Source organism: Pleurodeles waltl, chromosome 4_1 (genome assembly GCF_031143425.1).
Source record: "Pleurodeles waltl isolate 20211129_DDA chromosome 4_1, aPleWal1.hap1.20221129, whole genome shotgun sequence".
In the NCBI taxonomy this organism is placed as follows: domain Eukaryota; kingdom Metazoa; phylum Chordata; class Amphibia; order Caudata; family Salamandridae; genus Pleurodeles; species Pleurodeles waltl.
The window spans coordinates 147,839,990-147,861,357 of NC_090442.1; positions in this window are offsets into that span (position 1 = coordinate 147,839,990).

Sequence of the window (21,368 nt, forward strand, 5' to 3'; positions counted from 1 at the left end):
ATTTCTGAAAACTAGAGACCTACGGGAATCCAAGATGGGGTGACTTGTGTGGCTCGGACCAGGGTCTGTTACCCAGAATCTTTTGCAAACCTCAAAATTTGGCTAAAAAAACACATGTTCCTAACATTTCTGTGGCAGAAAGTTCTGGAATCTGAGAGGAGCCACAAATTTCCTTCCACCCAGCGTTCCCCCACATCTCCCGATAAAAATGATACCTCACTTGTGTGGGTAGGCCTAGCGCCCGCGACAGGAAATGCCCCAAAGCGCAACGTGGACACATCCAAATTTGTGAAGGGAAACAGAGGTGTTTTTTGCAAAGTGCCTACCTGTAGATTTTGGCTTGTAGCTCAGCCGCCACCTAGGGAAACCTACCAAACCTGTGCATTTCTGAAAACTAGAGACCAAGGGGAATCCAAGATGGGGTGACTTGTGTGGCTCGGACCAGGTTCTGTTACCCAGAATCCTTTGCAAACCTCAAAATTTGGCTAAAAAAACACATGTTCCTCACATTTCTGTGGCAGAAAGTTCTGGAATCTGAGAGGAGCCACGAATTTCCTTCCACCCAGCGTTCCCCCACGTCTCCCGATAAAAATGATACCTCACTTGTGTGGGTAGGCCTAGCGCCCGCGACAGCAGACACCCCAAAACGCAACGTGGACACATCACATTTTTTCATTGAAAACAGTGCCTACCTGTAGATTTTGGCCTCTAGCTCAGCCGGCACCTAGGGAAACCTACCAAACCTGTGCATTTTTGAAACCTAGAGACCTAGGGGAATCCAAGATGGGTTGACTTGCGGGGCTCTGACCAGGTTCTGTTACCCAGAATCCTTTGCAAACCTCAAATTCTGTCTAAAAAAACAAATTTTCCACACATTTCGGTGACAGAAAGTTCTGGAATCTGAGTGGAGCCACAAATTTCCTTCCACCCAGCGTTCCCCCACGTCTCCCGATAAAAATGATACCTCACTTGTGTGCGTAGGCCTAGAGCACGTGACAGGAAACGCCCCAAAGCGCAACGTGGACACAGCCACATTTTTGAAGGAAAACAGAGGTGTTTTTTGCAAAGTGCCTACCTGTAGATTTTGGCCTGTAGCTCAGCCACCACCTAGGGAAACCTACCAAACCTGTGCATTTCTGAAAACTAGAGACCTAGGGGAATCCAAGATGGGGTGACTTGTGTGGCTCGGACCAGGTTCTGTTACCCAGAATCCTTTGCAAACCTCAAAATTTGGCTAAAAAAACACATGTTCCTAACATTTCTGTGGCAGAAAGTTCTGGAATCTGAGAGGAGCCACAAATTTCCTTCCACCCAGCGTTCCCCCACGTCTCCCGATAAAAATGATACCTCACTTGTGTGGGTAGGCCTAGCGCCCGCGACAGGAAACGCCCCAAAGCGCAACGTGGACACATCCAAATTTGTGAAGGAAAACAGAGGTGATTTTTGCAAAGTGCCTACCTGTAGATTTTGGCCTGTAGCTCAGCCGCCACCTAGGGAAACCTACCAAACCTGTGCATTTCTGAAAACTAGAGACCTAGGGGAATCCAAGATGGGGTGACTTGTGTGGCTCAGACCAGGTTCTGTTACCCAGAATCCTTTGCAAACCTCAAAATGTGGCTAAAAAAACACATGTTCCTCACATTTCTGTGGCAGAAAGTTCTGGAATCTGAGAGGAGCCACAAATTTCCTTCCACCCAGCGTTCCCCCACGTCTCCCGATAAAAATGATACCTCACTTGTGTGGGTAGGCCTAGCGCCCGCGACAGGAAACGCCCCAAAGCGCAACGTGGACACATCCAAATTTGTGAAGGAAAACAGAGGTGATTTTTGCAAAGTGCCTACCTGTAGATTTTGGCCTGTAGCTCAGCCGCCACCTAGGGAAACCTACCAAACCTGTGCATTCCTGAAAACTAGAGACCTAGGGGAATCCAAGATGGGGTGACGTGTGTGGCTCGGAGCAGGTTCTGTTACCCAGAATCCTTTGCAAACCTCAAAATTTGGCTAAAAAAACACATGTTCCTCACATTTCTGTGGCAGAAAGTTCTGGAATCTCAGAGGAGCCACAAATTTCCTTCCACCCAGCGTTCCCCCACGTCTCCCGATAAAAATGATACCTCACTTGTGTGCGTAGGCCTAGAGCCCGTGACAGGAAACGCCCCAAAGCACAACGTGGACACATCCAAATTTGTGAAGGAAAACAGAGGTGTTTTTTGCAAAGTGCCTACCTGTAGATTTTGGCCTGTAGCTCAGCCGCCACCTAGGGAAACCTACCAAACCTGTGCATTTCTGAAAACTAGAGACCTAGGGGAATCCAAGATGGGGTGACTTGTGTGGCTCGGACCAGGGTCTGTTACCCAGAATCTTTTGCAAACCTCAAAATTTGGCTAAAAAAACACATGTTCCTCACATTTCTGTGGCAGAAAGTTCTGGAATCTGAGAGGAGCCACAAATTTCCTTCCACCCAGCGTTCCCCCACGTCTCCCGATAAAAATGATACCTCACTTGTGTGGGTAGGCCTAGCGCCCGCGACAGGAAACGCCCCAAAGCGCAACGTGGACACATCCAAATTTGTGAAGGAAAACAGAGGTGTTTTTTGCAAAGTGACTACCTGTAGATTTTGGCCTGTAGCTCAGCCGCCACCTAGGGAAACCTACCAAACCTGTGCATTTCTGAAAACTAGAGACCTAGGGGAATCCAAGATGGGGTGACTTGTGTGGCTCAGACCAGGTTCTGTTACCCAGAATCCTTTGCAAACCTCAAAATTTGGCTAAAAAAACACATGTTCCTCACATTTCTGTGGCAGAAAGTTCTGGAATCTGAGAGGAGCCACGAATTTCCTTCCACCCAGCGTTCCCCCACGTCTCCCGATAAAAATGATACCTCACTTGTGTGGGTAGGCCTAGCGCCCGCGACAGGAAACGCCCCAAAGCGCAACGTGGACACATCCAAATTTGTGAAGGAAAACAGAGGTGTTTTTTACACAGTGCCTACCTGTAGATTTTGGCTTGTAGCTCAGCCGCCACCTAGGGAAACCTACCAAACCTGTGCATTTCTGAAAACTAGAGACCAAGGGGAATCCAAGATGGGGTGACTTGTGTGGCTCGAACCAGGTTCTGTTACCCAGAATCCTTTGCAAACCTCAAAATTTGGCTAAAAAAACACATGTTCCTCAAATTTCTGTGGCAGAAAGTTCTGGAATCTGAGAGGAGCCACGAATTTCCTTCCACCCAGCGTTCCCCCACGTCTCCCGATAAAAATGATACCTCACTTGTGTGGGTAGGCCTAGCGCCCGCGACAGGAAACGCCCCAAAGCGCAACGTGGACACATCCAAATTTGTGAAGGAAAACAGAGGTGTTTTTTGCAAAGTGCCTACCTGTAGATTTTGGCCTGTAGCTCAGCCGCCACCTAGGGAAACCTACCAAACCTGTGCATTTCTGAAAACTAGAGACCTAGGGGAATCCAAGATGGGGTGACTTGTGTGGCTCGGACCAGGTTGTGTTACCCAGAATCCTTTGCAAATCTCAAAATTTGGCTAAAAAAACACATGTTCCTCACATTTCTGTGGCAGAAAGTTCTGGAATCTGAGAGGAGCCACAAATTTCCTTCCACCCAGCGTTCCCCCACGTCTCCCGATAAAAATTATACCTCACTTGTGTGGGTAGGCCTAGCGCCCGCGACAGAAAACGCCCGAAAGCGCAACGTGGACACATCCAAATTTGTGAAGGAAAACAGAGGTGTTTTTTGCAAAGTGCCTACCTGTAGATTTTGGCTTGTAGCTCAGCCGCCACCTAGGGAAACCTACCAAACCTGTGCATTTCTGAAAACTAGAGACCTAGGGGAATCCAAGATGGGGTGACTTGTGTGGCTCAGAACAGGTTCTGTTACCCAGAATCCTTTGCAAACCTCAAAATTTGGCTAAAAAAACACATGTTCCTCACATTTCTGTGGCAGAAAATTCTGGAATCTGAGAGGAGCCACGAATTTCCTTCCACCCAGCGTTCCCCCACGTCTCCCGATAAAAATGATACCTCACTTGTGTGGGTAGGCCTAGCGCCCGCGACAGGAAACGCCCCAAAGCGCAACGTGGACACATCCAAATTTGTGAAGGAAAACAGAGGTGTTTTTTGCAAAGTGCCTACCTGTAGATTTTGGCTTGTAGCTCAGCCGCCACCTAGGGAAACCTACCAAACCTGTGCATTTCTGAAAACTAGAGACCAAGGGGAATCGAAGATGGGGTGACTTGTGTGGCTCGGACCAGGTTCTGTTACCCAGAATCCTTTGCAAACCTCAAAATTTGGCTAAAAAAACACATCTACCTCACATTTCTGTGGCAGAAAGTTCTGGAATCTGAGAGGAGCCACGAATTTCCTTCCACCCAGCGTTCCCCCACGTCTCCCGATAAAAATGATACCTCACTTGTGTGGGTAGGCCTAGCGCCCGCGACAGGAAACGCCCCAAAGCGCAACGTGGACACATCCAAATTTGTGAAGGAAAACAGAGGTGTTTTTTGCAAAGTGTCTACCTGTAGATTTTGGCTTGTAGCTCAGCCGCCACCTAGGGAAACCTACCAAACCTGTGCATTTCTGAAAACTAGAGACCTAGGGGAATCCAAGATGGGGTGACTTGTGTGGCTCGGACCAGGGTCTGTTACCCAGAATCCTTTGCAAACCTCAAAATTTGGCTAAAAAAACACATGTTCCTAACATTTCTGTGGCAGAAAGTTCTGGAATCTGAGAGGAGCCACAAATTTCCTTCCACCCAGCGTTCCCCCACGTCTCCCGATAAAAATGATACCTCACTTGTGTGGGTAGGCCTAGCGCCCGCGACAGGAAACGCCCCAAAGCGCAACGTGGACACATCCAAATTTGTGAAGGAAAACAGAGGTGTTTTTTGCAAAGTGTCTACCTGTAGATTTTGGCTTGTAGCTCAGCCGCCACCTAGGGAAACCTACCAAACCTGTGCATTTCTGAAAACTAGAGACCTAGGGGAATCCAAGATGGGGTGACTTGTGTGGCTCGGACCAGGGTCTGTTACCCAGAATCCTTTGCAAACCTCAAAATTTGGCTAAAAAAACACATGTTCCTAACATTTCTGTGGCAGAAAGTTCTGGAATCTGAGAGGAGCCACAAATTTCCTTCCACCCAGCGTTCCCCCACGTCTCCCGATAAAAATGATACCTCACTTGTGTGGGTAGGCCTAGCGCCCGCGACAGGAAATGCCCCAAAGCGCAACGTGGACACATCCAAATTTGTGAAGGGAAACAGAGGTGTTTTTTGCAAAGTGCCTACCTGTAGATTTTGGCTTGTAGCTCAGCCGCCACCTAGGGAAACCGACCAAACCTGTGCATTTCTGAAAACTAGAGACCAAGGGGAATCCAAGATGGGGTGACTTGTGTGGCTCGGACCAGGTTCTGTTACCCAGAATCCTTTGCAAACCTCAAAATTTGGCTAAAAAAACATGTTCCTAACATTTCTGTGGCAGAAAGTTCTGGAATCTGAGAGGAGCCACAAATTTCCTTCCACCCAGCGTTCCCCCACGTCTCCCGATAAAAATGATACCTCACTTGTGTGGGTAGGCCTAGCGCCCGCGACAGGAAACGCCCCAAAGCGCAACGTGGACACATCCAAATTTGTGAAGGAAAACAGAGGTGTTTTTTGCAAAGTGACTACCTGTAGATTTTGGCCTGTAGCTCAGCCGCCACCTAGGGAGACCTACCAAACCTATGCATTTCTGAAAACTAGAGACCTAGGGGAATCCAAGATGGGGTGACTTGTGTGGCTCGGACCAGGTTCTGTTACCCAGAATCCTTTGCAAATCTCAAAATTTGGCTAAAAAAACACATGTTCCTCACATTTCTGTGGCAGAAAGTTCTGGAATCTGAGAGGAGCCACAAATTTCCTTCCACCCAGCGTTCCCCCACGTCTCCCGATAAAAATGATACCTCACTTGTGTGGGTAGGCCTAGCGCCTGCGACAGGAAACGCCCCAAAGCGCAACGTGGACACATCCAAATTTGTGAAGGAAAACAGAGGTGTTTTTTGCAAAGTGCCTACCTGTAGATTTTGGCTTGTAGCTCAGCCGCCACCTAGGGAAACCTACCAAACCTGTGCATTTCTGAAAACTAGAGACCAAGGGGAATCGAAGATGGGGTGACTTGTGTGGCTCGGACCAGGTTCTGTTACCCAGAATCCTTTGCAAACCTCAAAATTTGGCTAAAAAAACACATGTACCTCACATTTCTGTGGCAGAAAGTTCTGGAATCTGAGAGGAGCCACGAATTTCCTTCCACCCAGCGTTCCCCCACGTCTCCCGATAAAAATGATACCTCACTTGTGTGGGTAGGCCTAGCGCCCGCGACAGGAAACGCCCCAAAGCGCAACGTGGACACATCCAAATTTGTGAAGGAAAACAGAGGTGTTTTTTGCAAAGTGTCTACCTGTAGATTTTGGCTTGTAGCTCAGCCGCCACCTAGGGAAACCTACCAAACCTGTGCATTTCTGAAAACTAGAGACCTAGGGGAATCCAAGATGGGGTGACTTGTGTGGCTCGGACCAGGGTCTGTTACCCAGAATCCTTTCCAAACCTCAAAATTTGGCTAAAAAAACACATGTTCCTAACATTTCTGTGGCAGAAAGTTCTGGAATCTGAGAGGAGCCACAAATTTCCTTCCACCCAGCGTTCCCCCACGTCTCCCGATAAAAATGATACCTCACTTGTGTGGGTAGGCCTAGCGCCCACGACAGGAAACGCCCCAAAGCGCAACGTGGACACATCCAAATTTGTGAAGGAAAACAGAGGTGTTTTTTGCAAAGTGTCTACCTGTAGATTTTGGCTTGTAGCTCAGCCGCCACCTAGGGAAACCTACCAAACCTGTGCATTTCTGAAAACTAGAGACCTAGGGGAATCCAAGATGGGGTGACTTGTGTGGCTCGGACCAGGGTCTGTTACCCAGAATCCTTTGCAAACCTCAAAATTTGGCTAAAAAAACACATGTTCCTAACATTTCTGTGGCAGAAAGTTCTGGAATCTGAGAGGAGCCACAAATTTCCTTCCACCCAGCGTTCCCCCACGTCTCCCGATAAAAATGATACCTCACTTGTGTGGGTAGGCCTAGCGCCCGCGACAGGAAATGCCCCAAAGCGCAACGTGGACACATCCAAATTTGTGAAGGGAAACAGAGGTGTTTTTTGCAAAGTGCCTACCTGTAGATTTTGGCTTGTAGCTCAGCCGCCACCTAGGGAAACCTACCAAACCTGTGTATTTCTGAAAACTAGAGACCAAGGGGAATCCAAGATGGGGTGACTTGTGTGGCTCGGACCAGGTTCTGTTACCCAGAATCCTTTGCAAACCTCAAAATTTGGCTAAAAAAACACATGTTCCTCACATTTCTGTGGCAGAAAGTTCTGGAATCTGAGAGGAGCCACGAATTTCCTTCCACCCAGCGTTCCCCCACGTCTCCCGATAAAAATGATACCTCACTTGTGTGGGTAGGCCTAGCGCCCGCGACAGCAGACACCCCAAAACGCAACGTGGACACATCACATTTTTTCATTGAAAACAGTGCCTACCTGTAGATTTTGGCCTCTAGCTCTGCCGGCACCTAGGGAAACCTACCAAACCTGTACATTTTTGAAACCTAGAGACCTAGGGGAATCCAAGATGGGGTGACTTGCGGGGCTCTGACCAGGTTCTGTTACCCAGAATCATTTGCAAACCTCAAATTCTGTCTAAAAAAACAAATTTTCCACATATTTCGGTGACAGAAAGTTCTGGAATCTGAGTGGAGCCACAAATTTCCTTCCACCCAGCGTTCCCCCACGTCTCCCGATAAAAATGATACCTCACTTGTGTGCGTAGGCCTAGAGCCCGTGACAGGATACGCCCCAAAGCGCAACGTGGACACATCCAAATTTGTGAAGGAAAACAGAGGTGATTTTTGCAAAGTGCCTACCTGTAGATTTTGGCCTGTAGCTCAGCCGCCACCTAGGGAAACCTACCAAACCTGTGCATTTCTGAAAACTAGAGACCTAGGGGAATCCAAGATGGGGTGACTTGTGTGGCTCGGACCAGGTTCTGTTACCCAGAATCCTTTGCAAATCTCAAAATTTGGCTAAAAAAACACATGTTCCTCAAATTTCTGTGGCAGAAAGTTCTGGAATCTGAGAGGAGCCACAAATTTCCTTCCACCCAGCGTTCCCCCACGTCTCCCGATAAAAATGATACCTCACTTGTGTGGGTAGGCCTAGCGCCCGCGACAGCAGACACCCCAAAACGCAACGTGGACACATCACATTTTTTCATTGAAAACAGTGCCTACCTGTAGATTTTGGCCTCTAGCTCTGCCGGCACCTAGGGAAACCTACCAAACCTGTACATTTTTGAAACCTAGAGACCTAGGGGAATCCAAGATGGGGTGACTTGCGGGGCTCTGACCAGGTTCTGTTACCCAGAATCATTTGCAAACCTCAAATTCTGTCTAAAAAAACAAATTTTCCACATATTTCGGTGACAGAAAGTTCTGGAATCTGAGTGGAGCCACAAATTTCCTTCCACCCAGCGTTCCCCCACGTCTCCCGATAAAAATGATACCTCACTTGTGTGCGTAGGCCTAGAGCCCGTGACAGGATACGCCCCAAAGCGCAACGTGGACACATCCAAATTTGTGAAGGAAAACAGAGGTGATTTTTGCAAAGTGCCTACCTGTAGATTTTGGCCTGTAGCTCAGCCGCCACCTAGGGAAACCTACCAAACCTGTGCATTTCTGAAAACTAGAGACCTAGGGGAATCCAAGATGGGGTGACTTGTGTGGCTCGGACCAGGTTCTGTTACCCAGAATCCTTTGCAAATCTCAAAATTTGGCTAAAAAAACACATGTTCCTCAAATTTCTGTGGCAGAAAGTTCTGGAATCTGAGAGGAGCCACAAATTTCCTTCCACCCAGCGTTCCCCCACGTCTCCCGATAAAAATGATACCTCACTTGTGTGGGTAGGCCTAGCGCCCGCAACAGAAAACGCCCCAAAGCGCAACGTGGACACATCCAAATTTGTGAAGGAAAACAGAGGTGTTTTTTGCAAAGTGCCTACCTGTAGATTTTGGCTTGTAGCTCAGCCGCCACCTAGGGAAACCTACCAAACCTGTGCATTTCTGAAAACTAGAGACCTAGGGGAATCCAAGATGGGGTGACGTGTGTGGCTCGGAGCAGGTTCTGTTACCCAGAATCCTTTGCAAACCTCAAAATTTGGCTAAAAAAACACATGTTCCTCACATTTCTGTGGCAGAAAGTTCTAGAATCTCAGAGGAGCCACAAATTTCCTTCCACCCAGCATTCCCCCACGTCTCCCGATAAAAATGATACCTCACTTGTGTGCGTAGGCCTAGAGCCCGTGACAGGAAACGCCCCAAAGCACAACGTGGACACATCCAAATTTGTGAAGGAAAACAGAGGTGTTTTTTGCAAAGTGCCTACCTGTAGATTTTGGCCTGTAGCTCAGCCGCCACCTAGGGAAACCTACCAAACCTGTGCATTTCTGAAAACTAGAGACCTAGGGGAATCCAAGATGGGGTGACTTGTGTGGCTCGGACCAGGGTCTGTTACCCAGAATCTTTTGCAAACCTCAAAATTTGGCTAAAAAAACACATGTTCCTAACATTTCTGTGGCAGAAAGTTCTGGAATCTGAGAGGAGCCACAAATTTCCTTCCACCCAGCGTTCCCCCACGTCTCCCGATAAAAATGATACCTCACTTGTGTGGGTAGGCCTAGCGCCCGCGACAGGAAATGCCCCAAAGCGCAACGTGGACACATCCAAATTTGTGAAGGGAAACAGAGGTGTTTTTTGCAAAGTGCCTACCTGTAGATTTTGGCTTGTAGCTCAGCCGCCACCTAGGGAAACCTACCAAACCTGTGCATTTCTGAAAACTAGAGACCAAGGGGAATCCAAGATGGGGTGACTTGTGTGGCTCGGACCAGGTTCTGTTACCCAGAATCCTTTGCAAACCTCAAAATTTGGCTAAAAAAACACATGTTCCTCACATTTCTGTGGCAGAAAGTTCTGGAATCTGAGAGGAGCCACGAATTTCCTTCCACCCAGCGTTCCCCCACGTCTCCCGATAAAAATGATACCTCACTTGTGTGGGTAGGCCTAGCGCCCGCGACAGCAGACACCCCAAAACGCAACGTGGACACATCACATTTTTTCATTGAAAACAGTGCCTACCTGTAGATTTTGGCCTCTAGCTCAGCCGGCACCTAGGGAAACCTACCAAACCTGTGCATTTTTGAAACCTAGAGACCTAGGGGAATCCAAGATGGGGTGACTTGCGGGGCTCTGACCAGGTTCTGTTACCCAGAATCCTTTGCAAACCTCAAATTCTGTCTAAAAAAACAAATTTTCCACACATTTCGGTGACAGAAAGTTCTGGAATCTGAGTGGAGCCACAAATTTCCTTCCACCCAGCGTTCCCCCACGTCTCCCGATAAAAATGATACCTCACTTGTGTGCGTAGGCCTAGAGCCCGTGACAGGAAACGCCCCAAAGCGCAACGTGGACACAGCCACATTTTTGAAGGAAAACAGAGGTGTTTTTTGCAAAGTGCCTACCTGTAGATTTTGGCCTGTAGCTCAGCCACCACCTAGGGAAACCTACCAAACCTGTGCATTTCTGAAAACTAGAGACCTAGGGGAATCCAAGATGGGGTGACTTGTGTGGCTCGGACCAGGTTCTGTTACCCAGAATCCTTTGCAAACCTCAAAATTTGGCTAAAAAAACACATGTTCCTAACATTTCTGTGGCAGAAAGTTCTGGAATCTGAGAGGAGCCACAAATTTCCTTCCACCCAGCGTTCCCCCACGTCTCCCGCTAAAAATGATACCTCACTTGTGTGGGTAGGCCTAGCGCCCGCGACAGGAAACGCCCCAAAGCGCAATGTGGACACATCCAAATTTGTGAAGGAAAACAGAGGTGATTTTTGCAAAGTGCCTACCTGTAGATTTTGGCTTGTAGCTCAGCCGCCACCTAGGGAAACCTACCAAACCTGTGTATTTCTGAAAACTAGAGACCAAGGGGAATCCAAGATGGGGTGACTTGTGTGGCTCGGACCAGGTTCTGTTACCCAGAATCCTTTGCAAACCTCAAAATTTGGCTAAAAAAACACATGTTCCTCACATTTCTGTGGCAGAAAGTTCTGGAATCTGAGAGGAGCCACGAATTTCCTTCCACCCAGCGTTCCCCCACGTCTCCCGATAAAAATGATACCTCACTTGTGTGGGTAGGCCTAGCGCCCGCGACAGCAGACACCCCAAAACGCAACGTGGACACATCACATTTTTTCATTGAAAACAGTGCCTACCTGTAGATTTTGGCCTCTAGCTCTGCCGGCACCTAGGGAAACCTACCAAACCTGTACATTTTTGAAACCTAGAGACCTAGGGGAATCCAAGATGGGGTGACTTGCGGGGCTCTGACCAGGTTCTGTTACCCAGAATCCTTTGCAAACCTCAAATTCTGTCTAAAAAAACAAATTTTCCACATATTTCGGTGACAGAAAGTTCTGGAATCTGAGTGGAGCCACAAATTTCCTTCCACCCAGCGTTCCCCCACGTCTCCCGATAAAAATGATACCTCACTTGTGTGCGTAGGCCTAGAGCCCGTGACAGGAAACGCCCCAAAGCGCAACGTGGACACAGCCACATTTTTGAAGGAAAACAGAGGTGTTTTTTGCAAAGTGCCTACCTGTAGATTTTGGCCTGTAGCTCAGCCACCACCTAGGGAAACCTACCAAACCTGTGCATTTCTGAAAACTAGAGACCTAGGGGAATCCAAGATGGGGTGACTTGTGTGGCTCGGACCAGGTTCTGTTACCCAGAATCCTTTGCAAACCTCAAAATTTGGCTAAAAAAACACATGTTCCTAACATTTCTGTGGCAGAAAGTTCTGGAATCTGAGAGGAGCCACAAATTTCCTTCCACCCAGCGTTCCCCCACGTCTCCCGATAAAAATGATACCTCACTTGTGTGGGTAGGCCTAGCGCCCGCGACAGGAAACGCCCCAAAGCGCAACGTGGACACATCCAAATTTGTGAAGGAAAACAGAGGTGATTTTTGCAAAGTGCCTACCTGTAGATTTTGGCCTGTAGCTCAGCCGCCACCTAGGGAAACCTACCAAACCTGTGCATTTCTGAAAACTAGAGACCTAGGGGAATCCAAGATGGGGTGACTTGTGTGGCTCGGACCAGGTTCTGTTACCCAGAATCCTTTGCAAATCTCAAAATTTGGCTAAAAAAACACATGTTCCTCAAATTTCTGTGGCAGAAAGTTCTGGAATCTGAGAGGAGCCACAAATTTCCTTCCACCCAGCGTTCCCCCACGTCTCCCGATAAAAATGATACCTCACTTGTGTGGGTAGGCCTAGCGCCCGCAACAGAAAACTCCCCAAAGCGCAACGTGGACACATCCAAATTTGTGAAGGAAAACAGAGGTGTTTTTTGCAAAGTGCCTACCTGTAGATTTTGGCTTGTAGCTCAGCCGCCACCTAGGGAAACCTACCAAACCTGTGCATTTCTGAAAACTAGAGACCTAGGGGAATCCAAGATGGGGTGACGTGTGTGGCTCGGAGCAGGTTCTGTTACCCAGAATCCTTTGCAAACCTCAAAATTTGGCTAAAAAAACACATGTTCCTCACATTTCTGTGGCAGAAAGTTCTGGAATCTCAGAGGAGCCACAAATTTCCTTCCACCCAGCATTCCCCCACGTCTCCCGATAAAAATGATACCTCACTTGTGTGCGTAGGCCTAGAGCCCGTGACAGGAAACGCCCCAAAGCACAACGTGGACACATCCAAATTTGTGAAGGAAAACAGAGGTGTTTTTTGCAAAGTGCCTACCTGTAGATTTTGGCCTGTAGCTCAGCCGCCACCTAGGGAAACCTACCAAACCTGTGCATTTCTGAAAACTAGAGACCTAGGGGAATCCAAGATGGGGTGACTTGTGTGGCTCGGACCAGGGTCTGTTACCCAGAATCTTTTGCAAACCTCAAAATTTGGCTAAAAAAACACATGTTCCTAACATTTCTGTGGCAGAAAGTTCTGGAATCTGAGAGGAGCCACAAATTTCCTTCCACCCAGCGTTCCCCCACGTCTCCCGATAAAAATGATACCTCACTTGTGTGGGTAGGCCTAGCGCCCGCGACAGGAAATGCCCCAAAGCGCAACGTGGACACATCCAAATTTGTGAAGGGAAACAGAGGTGTTTTTTGCAAAGTGCCTACCTGTAGATTTTGGCTTGTAGCTCAGCCGCCACCTAGGGAAACCTACCAAACCTGTGCATTTCTGAAAACTAGAGACCAAGGGGAATCCAAGATGGGGTGACTTGTGTGGCTCGGACCAGGTTCTGTTACCCAGAATCCTTTGCAAACCTCAAAATTTGGCTAAAAAAACACATGTTCCTCACATTTCTGTGGCAGAAAGTTCTGGAATCTGAGAGGAGCCACGAATTTCCTTCCACCCAGCGTTCCCCCACGTCTCCCGATAAAAATGATACCTCACTTGTGTGGGTAGGCCTAGCGCCCGCGACAGCAGACACCCCAAAACGCAACGTGGACACATCACATTTTTTCATTGAAAACAGTGCCTACCTGTAGATTTTGGCCTCTAGCTCAGCCGGCACCTAGGGAAACCTTCCAAACCTGTGCATTTTTGAAACCTAGAGACCTAGGGGAATCCAAGATGGGGTGACTTGCGGGGCTCTGACCAGGTTCTGTTACCCAGAATCCTTTGCAAACCTCAAATTCTGTCTAAAAAAACAAATTTTCCACACATTTCGGTGACAGAAAGTTCTGGAATCTGAGTGGAGCCACAAATTTCCTTCCACCCAGCGTTCCCCCACGTCTCCCGATAAAAATGATACCTCACTTGTGTGGGTAGGCCTAGCGCCCGCGACAGGAAACGCCCCAAAGCGCAACGTGGACACATCCAAATTTGTGAAGGAAAACAGAGGTGATTTTTGCAAAGTGCCTACCTGTAGATTTTGGCCTGTAGCTCAGCCGCCACCTAGGGAAACCTACCAAACCTGTGCATTTCTGAAAACTAGAGACCTAGGGGAATCCAAGATGGGGTGACTTGTGTGGCTCGGACCAGGTTCTGTTACCCAGAATCCTTTGCAAATCTCAAAATTTGGCTAAAAAAACAAATGTTCCTCAAATTTCTGTGGCAGAAAGTTCTGGAATCTGAGAGGAGCCACAAATTTCCTTCCACCCAGCGTTCCCCCACGTCTCCCGATAAAAATGATACCTCACTTGTGTGGGTAGGCCTAGCGCCCGCAACAGAAAACGCCCCAAAGCGCAACGTGGACACATCCAAATTTGTGAAGGAAACAGAGGTGTTTTTTGCAAAGTGCCTACCTGTAGATTTTGGCTTGTAGCTCAGCCGCCACCTAGGGAAACCTACCAAACCTGTGCATTTCTGAAAACTAGAGACCTAGGGGAATCCAAGATGGGGTGACGTGTGTGGCTCGGGGCAGGTTCTGTTACCCAGAATCCTTTGCAAACCTCAAAATTTGGCTAAAAAAACACATGTTCCTCACATTTCTGTGGCAGAAAGTTCTGGAATCTCAGAGGAGCCACAAATTTCCTTCCACCCAGCGTTCCCCCACGTCTCCCGATAAAAATGATACCTCACTTGTGTGCGTAGGCCTAGAGCCCGTGACAGGAAACGCCCCAAAGCACAACGTGGACACATCCAAATTTGTGAAGGAAAACAGAGGTGTTTTTTGCAAAGTGCCTACCTGTAGATTTTGGCCTGTAGCTCAGCCGCCAAATAGGGAAACCTACCAAACCTGTGCATTTCTGAAAACTAGAGACCTAGGGGAATCCAAGATGGGGTGACTTGTGTGGCTCGGACCAGGGTCTGTTACCCAGAATCTTTTGCAAACCTCAAAATTTGGCTAAAAAAACACATGTTCCTCACATTTCTGTGGCAGAAAGTTCTGGAATCTGAGAGGAGCCACAAATTTCCTTCCACCCAGCGTTCCCCCACGTCTCCCGATAAAAATTATACCTCACTTGTGTGGGTAGGCCTAGCGCCCGCGACAGGAAACGCCCCAAAGCGCAACGTGGGCACATCCAAATTTGTGAAGGAAAACAGAGGTGTTTTTTGCAAAGTGACTACCTGTAGATTTTGGCCTGTAGCTCAGCCGCCACCTAGGGAAACCTACCAAACCTGTGCATTTCTGAAAACTAGAGACCTAGGGGAATCCAAGATGGGGTGACTTGTGTGGCTCAGACCAGGTTCTGTTACCCAGAATCCTTTGCAAACCTCAAAATTTGGCTAAAAAAACACATGTTCCTCACATTTCTGTGGCAGAAAGTTCTGGAATCTGAGAGGAGCCACGAATTTCCTTCCACCCAGCGTTCCCCCACGTCTCCCGATAAAAATGATACCTCACTTGTGTGGGTAGGCCTAGCGCCCGCGACAGGAAACGCCCCAAAGCGCAACAGGACACATCCAAATTTGTGAAGGAAAACAGAGGTGTTTTTTACACAGTGCCTACCTATAGATTTTGGCTTGTAGCTCAGCCGCCACCTAGGGAAACCTACCAAACCTGTGCATTTCTGAAAACTAGAGACCAAGGGGAATCCAAGATGGGGTGACTTGTGTGGCTCGAACCAGGTTCTGTTACCCAGAATCCTTTGCAAACCTCAAAATTTGGCTAAAAAAACACATGTTCCTCAAATTTCTGTGGCAGAAAGTTCTGGAATCTGAGAGGAGCCACGAATTTCCTTCCACCCAGCGTTCCCCCACGTCTCCCGATAAAAATGATACCTCACTTGTGTGGGTAGGCCTAGCGCCCGCGACAGGAAACGCCCCAAAGCGCAACGTGGACAGATCCAAATTTGTGAAGGAAAACAGAGGTGTTTTTTGCAAAGTGCCTACCTGTAGATTTTGGCCTGTAGCTCAGCCGCCACCTAGGGAAACCTACCAAACCTGTGCATTTCTGAAAACTAGAGACCTAGGGGAATCCAAGATGGGGTGACTTGTGTGGCTCAGACCAGGTTCTGTTACCCAGAATCCTTTGCAAACCTCAAAATTTGGCTAAAAAAACACATGTTCCTCACATTTCTGTGGCAGAAAATTCTGGAATCTGAGAGGAGCCACGAATTTCCTTCCACCCAGCGTTCCCCCACGTCTCCCGATAAAAATGATACCTCACTTGTGTGGGTAGGCCTAGCGCCCGCGACAGGAAACGCCCCAAAGCGCAACGTGGACACATCCAAATTTGTGAAGGAAAACAGAGGTGTTTTTTGCAAAGTGCCTACCTGTAGATTTTGGCTTGTAGCTCAGCCGCCACCTAGGGAAACCTACCAAACCTGTGCATTTCTGAAAACTAGAGACCAAGGGGAATCGAAGATGGGGTGACTTGTGTGGCTCGGACCAGGTTCTGTTACCCAGAATCCTTTGCAAACCTCAAAATTTGGCTAAAAAAACACATGTACCTCACATTTCTGTGGCAGAAAGTTCTGGAATCTGAGAGGAGCCACGAATTTCCTTCCACCCAGCGTTCCCCCACGTCTCCCGATAAAAATGATACCTCACTTGTGTGGGTAGGCCTAGCGCCCGTGACAGGAAACGCCCCAAAGCGCAACGTGGACACATCCAAATTTGTGAAGGAAAACAGAGGTGTTTTTTGCAAAGTGTCTACCTGTAGATTTTGGCTTGTAGCTCAGCCGCCACCTAGGGAAACCTACCAAACCTGTGCATTTCTGAAAACTAGAGACCTAGGGGAATCCAAGATGGGGTGACTTGTGTGGCTCGGACCAGGGTCTGTTACCCAGAATCCTTTGCAAACCTCAAAATTTGGCTAAAAAAACACATGTTCCTAACATTTCTGTGGCAGAAAGTTCTGGAATCTGAGAGGAGCCACAAATTTCCTTCCACCCAGCGTTCCCCCACGTCTCCCGATAAAAATGATACCTCACTTGTGTGGGTAGGCCTAGCGCCCGCGACAGGAAACGCCCCAAAGCGCAACGTGGACACATCCAAATTTGTGAAGGAAAACAGAGGTGTTTTTTGCAAAGTGTCTACCTGTAGATTTTGGCTTGTACCTCAGCCGCCACCTAGGGAAACCTACCAAACCTGTGCATTTCTGAAAACTAGAGACCTAGGGGAATCCAAGATGGGGTGACTTGTGTGGCTCGGACCAGGGTCTGTTACCCAGAATCCTTTGCAAACCTCAAAATTTGGCTAAAAAAACACATGTTCCTAACATTTCTGTGGCAGAAAGTTCTGGAATCTGAGAGGAGCCACAAATTTCCTTCCACCCAGCGTTCCCCCACGTCTCCCGATAAAAATGATACCTCACTTGTGTGGGTAGGCCTAGCGCCCGCGACAGGAAATGCCCCAAAGCGCAACGTGGACACATCCAAATTTGTGAAGGGAAACAGAGGTGTTTTTTGCAAAGTGCCTACCTGTAGATTTTGGCTTGTAGCTCAGCCGCCACCTAGGGAAACCTACCAAACCTGTGCATTTCTGAAAACTAGAGACCAAGGGGAATCCAAGATGGGGTGACTTGTGTGGCTCGGACCAGGTTCTGTTACCCAGAATCCTTTGCAAACCTCAAAATTTGGCTAAAAAAACATGTTCCTAACATTTCTGTGGCAGAAAGTTCTGGAATCTGAGAGGAGCCACAAATTTCCTTCCACCCAGCGTTCCCCCACGTCTCCCGATAAAAATGATACCTCACTTGTGTGGGTAGGCCTAGCGCCCGCGACAGGAAATGCCCCAAAGCGCAACGTGGACACATCCAAATTTGTCAAGGGGAGCAGAGGTGTTTTTTGCAAAGTGCCTACCTGTAGATTTTGGCTTGTAGCTCAGCCGCCACCTAGGGAAACCTACCAAACCTGTGCATTTCTGAAAACTAGAGACCAAGGGGAATCCAAGATGGGGTGACTTGTGTGGCTCGGACCAGGTTCTGTTACCCAGAATCCTTTGCAAACCTCAAAAATTGGCTAAAAAAACACATGTTCCTCACATTTCTGTGGCAGAAAGTTCTGGAATCTGAGAGGAGCCACGAATTTCCTTCCACCCAGCGTTCCCCCACGTCTCCCGATAAAAATGATACCTCACTTGTGTGGGTAGGCCTAGCGCCCGCGACAGCAGACACCCCAAAACGCAACGTGGACACATCACATTTTTTCATTGAAAACAGTGCCTACCTGTAGATTTTGGCCTCTAGCTCAGCCGGCACCTAGGGAAACCTACCAAACCTGTGCATTTTTGAAACCTAGAGACCTAGGGGAATCCAAGATGGGGTGACTTGCGGGGCTCTGACCAGGTTCTGTTACCCAGAATCCTTTGCAAACCTCAAATTCTGTCTAAAAAAACAAATTTTCCACACATTTCGGTGACAGAAAGTTCTGGAATCTGAGTGGAGCCACAAATTTCCTTCCACCCAGCGTTCCCCCACGTCTCCCGATAAAAATGATACCTCACTTGTGTGCGTAGGCCTAGAGCCCGTGACAGGAAACGCCCCAAAGCGCAACGTGGACACAGCCACATTTTTGAAGGAAAACAGAGGTGTTTTTTGTAAAGTGCCTACCTGTAGATTTTGGCCTGTAGCTCAGCCACCACCTAGGGAAACCTACCAAACCTGTGCATTTCTGAAAACTAGAGACCTAGGGGAATCCAAGATGGGGTGACTTGTGTGGCTCGGACCAGGTTCTGTTACCCAGAATCCTTTGCAAACCTCAAAATTTGGCTAAAAAAACACATGTTCCTAACATTTCTGTGGCAGAAAGTTCTGGAATCTGAGAGGAGCCACAAATTTCCTTCCACCCAGCGCTCCCCCACGTCTCCCGATAAAAATGATACCTCACTTGTGTGGGTAGGCCTAGCGCCCGCGACAGGAAACGCCCCAAAGCGCAACGTGGACACATCCAAATTTGTGAAGGAAAACAGAGGTGATTTTTGCAAAGTGCCTACCTGTAGATTTTGGCCTGTAGCTCAGCCGCCACCTAGGGAAACCTACCAAACCTGTGCATTTCTGAAAACTAGAGACCTAGGGGAATCCAAGATGGGGTGACTTGTGTGGCTCGGACCAGGTTCTGTTACCCAGAATCCTTTGCAAATCTCAAAATTTGGCTAAAAAAACACATGTTCCTCAAATTTCTGTGGCAGAAAGTTCTGGAATCTGAGAGGAGCCACAAATTTCCTTCCACCCAGCGTTCCCCCACGTCTCCCGATAAAAATGATACCTCACTTGTGTGGGTAGGCCTAGCGCCCGCAACAGAAAACGCCCCAAAGCGCAACGTGGACACATCCAAATTTGTGAAGGAAAACAGAGGTGTTTTTTGCAAAGTGCCTACCTGTAGATTTTGGCTTGTAGCTCAGCCGCCACCTAGGGAAACCTACCAAACCTGTGCATTTCTGAAAACTAGAGACCTAGGGGAATCCAAGATGGGGTGACGTGTGTGGCTCGGAGCAGGTTCTGTTACCCAGAATCCTTTGCAAACCTCAAAATTTGGCTTAAAAAACACATGTTCCTCACATTTCTGTGGCAGAAAGTTCTGGAATCTCAGAGGAGCCACAAATTTCCTTCCACCCAGCGTTCCCCCACGTCTCCCGATAAAAATGATACCTCACTTGTGTGGGTAGGCCTAGCGCCCGCGACAGGAAACGCCCCAAAGCGCAACGTGGACACATCCAAATTTGTGAAGGAAAACAGAGGTGTTTTTTGCAAAGTGCCTACCTGTAGATTTTGGCTTGTAGCTCAGCCGCCACCTAGGGAAACCTACCAAACCTGTGCATTTCTGAAAACTAAAGACCAAGGGGAATCGAAGATGGGGTGACTTGTGTGGCTCGGACCAGGTTCTGTTACCCAGAATCCTTTGCAAACCTCAAAATTTGGCTAAAAAAACACATGTACCTCACATTTCTGTGGCAGAAAGTTCTGGAATCTGAGAGGAGCCACGAATTTCCTTCCACCCAGCGTTCCCCAACGTCTCCCGATAAAAATGATACCTCACTTGTGTGGGTAGGCCTAGCGCCCGCGACAGGAAACGCCCCAAAGCGCAACGTGGACACATCAAAATTTGTGAAGGAAAACAGAGGTGTTTTTTGCAAAGTGTCTACCTGTAGATTTTGGCTTGTAGCTCAGCCGCCACCTAGGGAAACCTACCAAACCTGTGCATTTCTGAAAACTAGAGACCTAGGGGAATCCAAGATGGGGTGACTTGTGTGGCTCGGACCAGGGTCTGTTACCCAGAATCCTTTGCAAACCTCAAAATTTGGCTAAAAAAACACATGTTCCTAACATTTCTGTGGCAGAAAGTTCTGGAATCTGAGAGGAGCCACAAATTTCCTTCCACCCAGCGTTCCCCCACGTCTCCCGATAAAAATGATACCTCACTTGTGTGGGTAGGCCTAGCGCCCGCGACAGGAAATGCCCCAAAGCGCAACGTGGACACATCCAAATTTGTCAAGGGGAGCAGAGGTGTTTTTTGCAAAGTGCCTACCTGTAGATTTTGGCTTGTAGCTCAGCCGCCACCTAGGGAAACCTACCAAACCTGTGCATTTCTGAAAACTAGAGACCAAGGGGAATCCAAGATGGGGTGACTTGTGTGGCTCGGACCAGGTTCTGTTACCCAGAATCCTTTGCAAACCTCAAAAATTGGCTAAAAAAACACATGTTCCTCACATTTCTGTGGCAGAAAGTTCTGGAATCTGAGAGGAGCCACGAATTTCCTTCCACCCAGCGTTCCCCCACGTCTCCCGATAAAAATGATACCTCACTTGTGTGGGTAGGCCTAGCGCCCGCGACAGCAGACACCCCAAAACGCAACGTGGACACATCACATTTTTTCATTGAAAACAGTGCCTACCTGTAGATTTTGGCCTCTAGCTCAGCCGGCACCTAGGGAAACCTACCAAACCTGTGCATTTTTGAAACCTAGAGACCTAGGGGAATCCAAGATGGGGTGACTTGCGGGGCTCTGACCAGGTTCTGTTACCCAGAATCCTTTGCAAACCTCAAATTCTGTCTAAAAAAACAAATTTTCCACACATTTCGGTGACAGAAAGTTCTGGAATCTGAGTGGAGCCACAAATTTCCTTCCACCCAGCGTTCCCCCACGTCTCCCGATAAAAATGATACCTCACTTGTGTGCGTAGGCCTAGAGCCCGTGACAGGAAACGCCCCAAAGCGCAACGTGGACACAGCCACATTTTTGAAGGAAAACAGAGGTGTTTTTTGTAAAGTGCCTACCTGTAGATTTTGGCCTGTAGCTCAGCCACCACCTAGGGAAACCTACCAAACCTGTGCATTTCTGAAAACTAGAGACCTAGGGGAATCCAAGATGGGGTGACTTGTGTGGCTCGGACCAG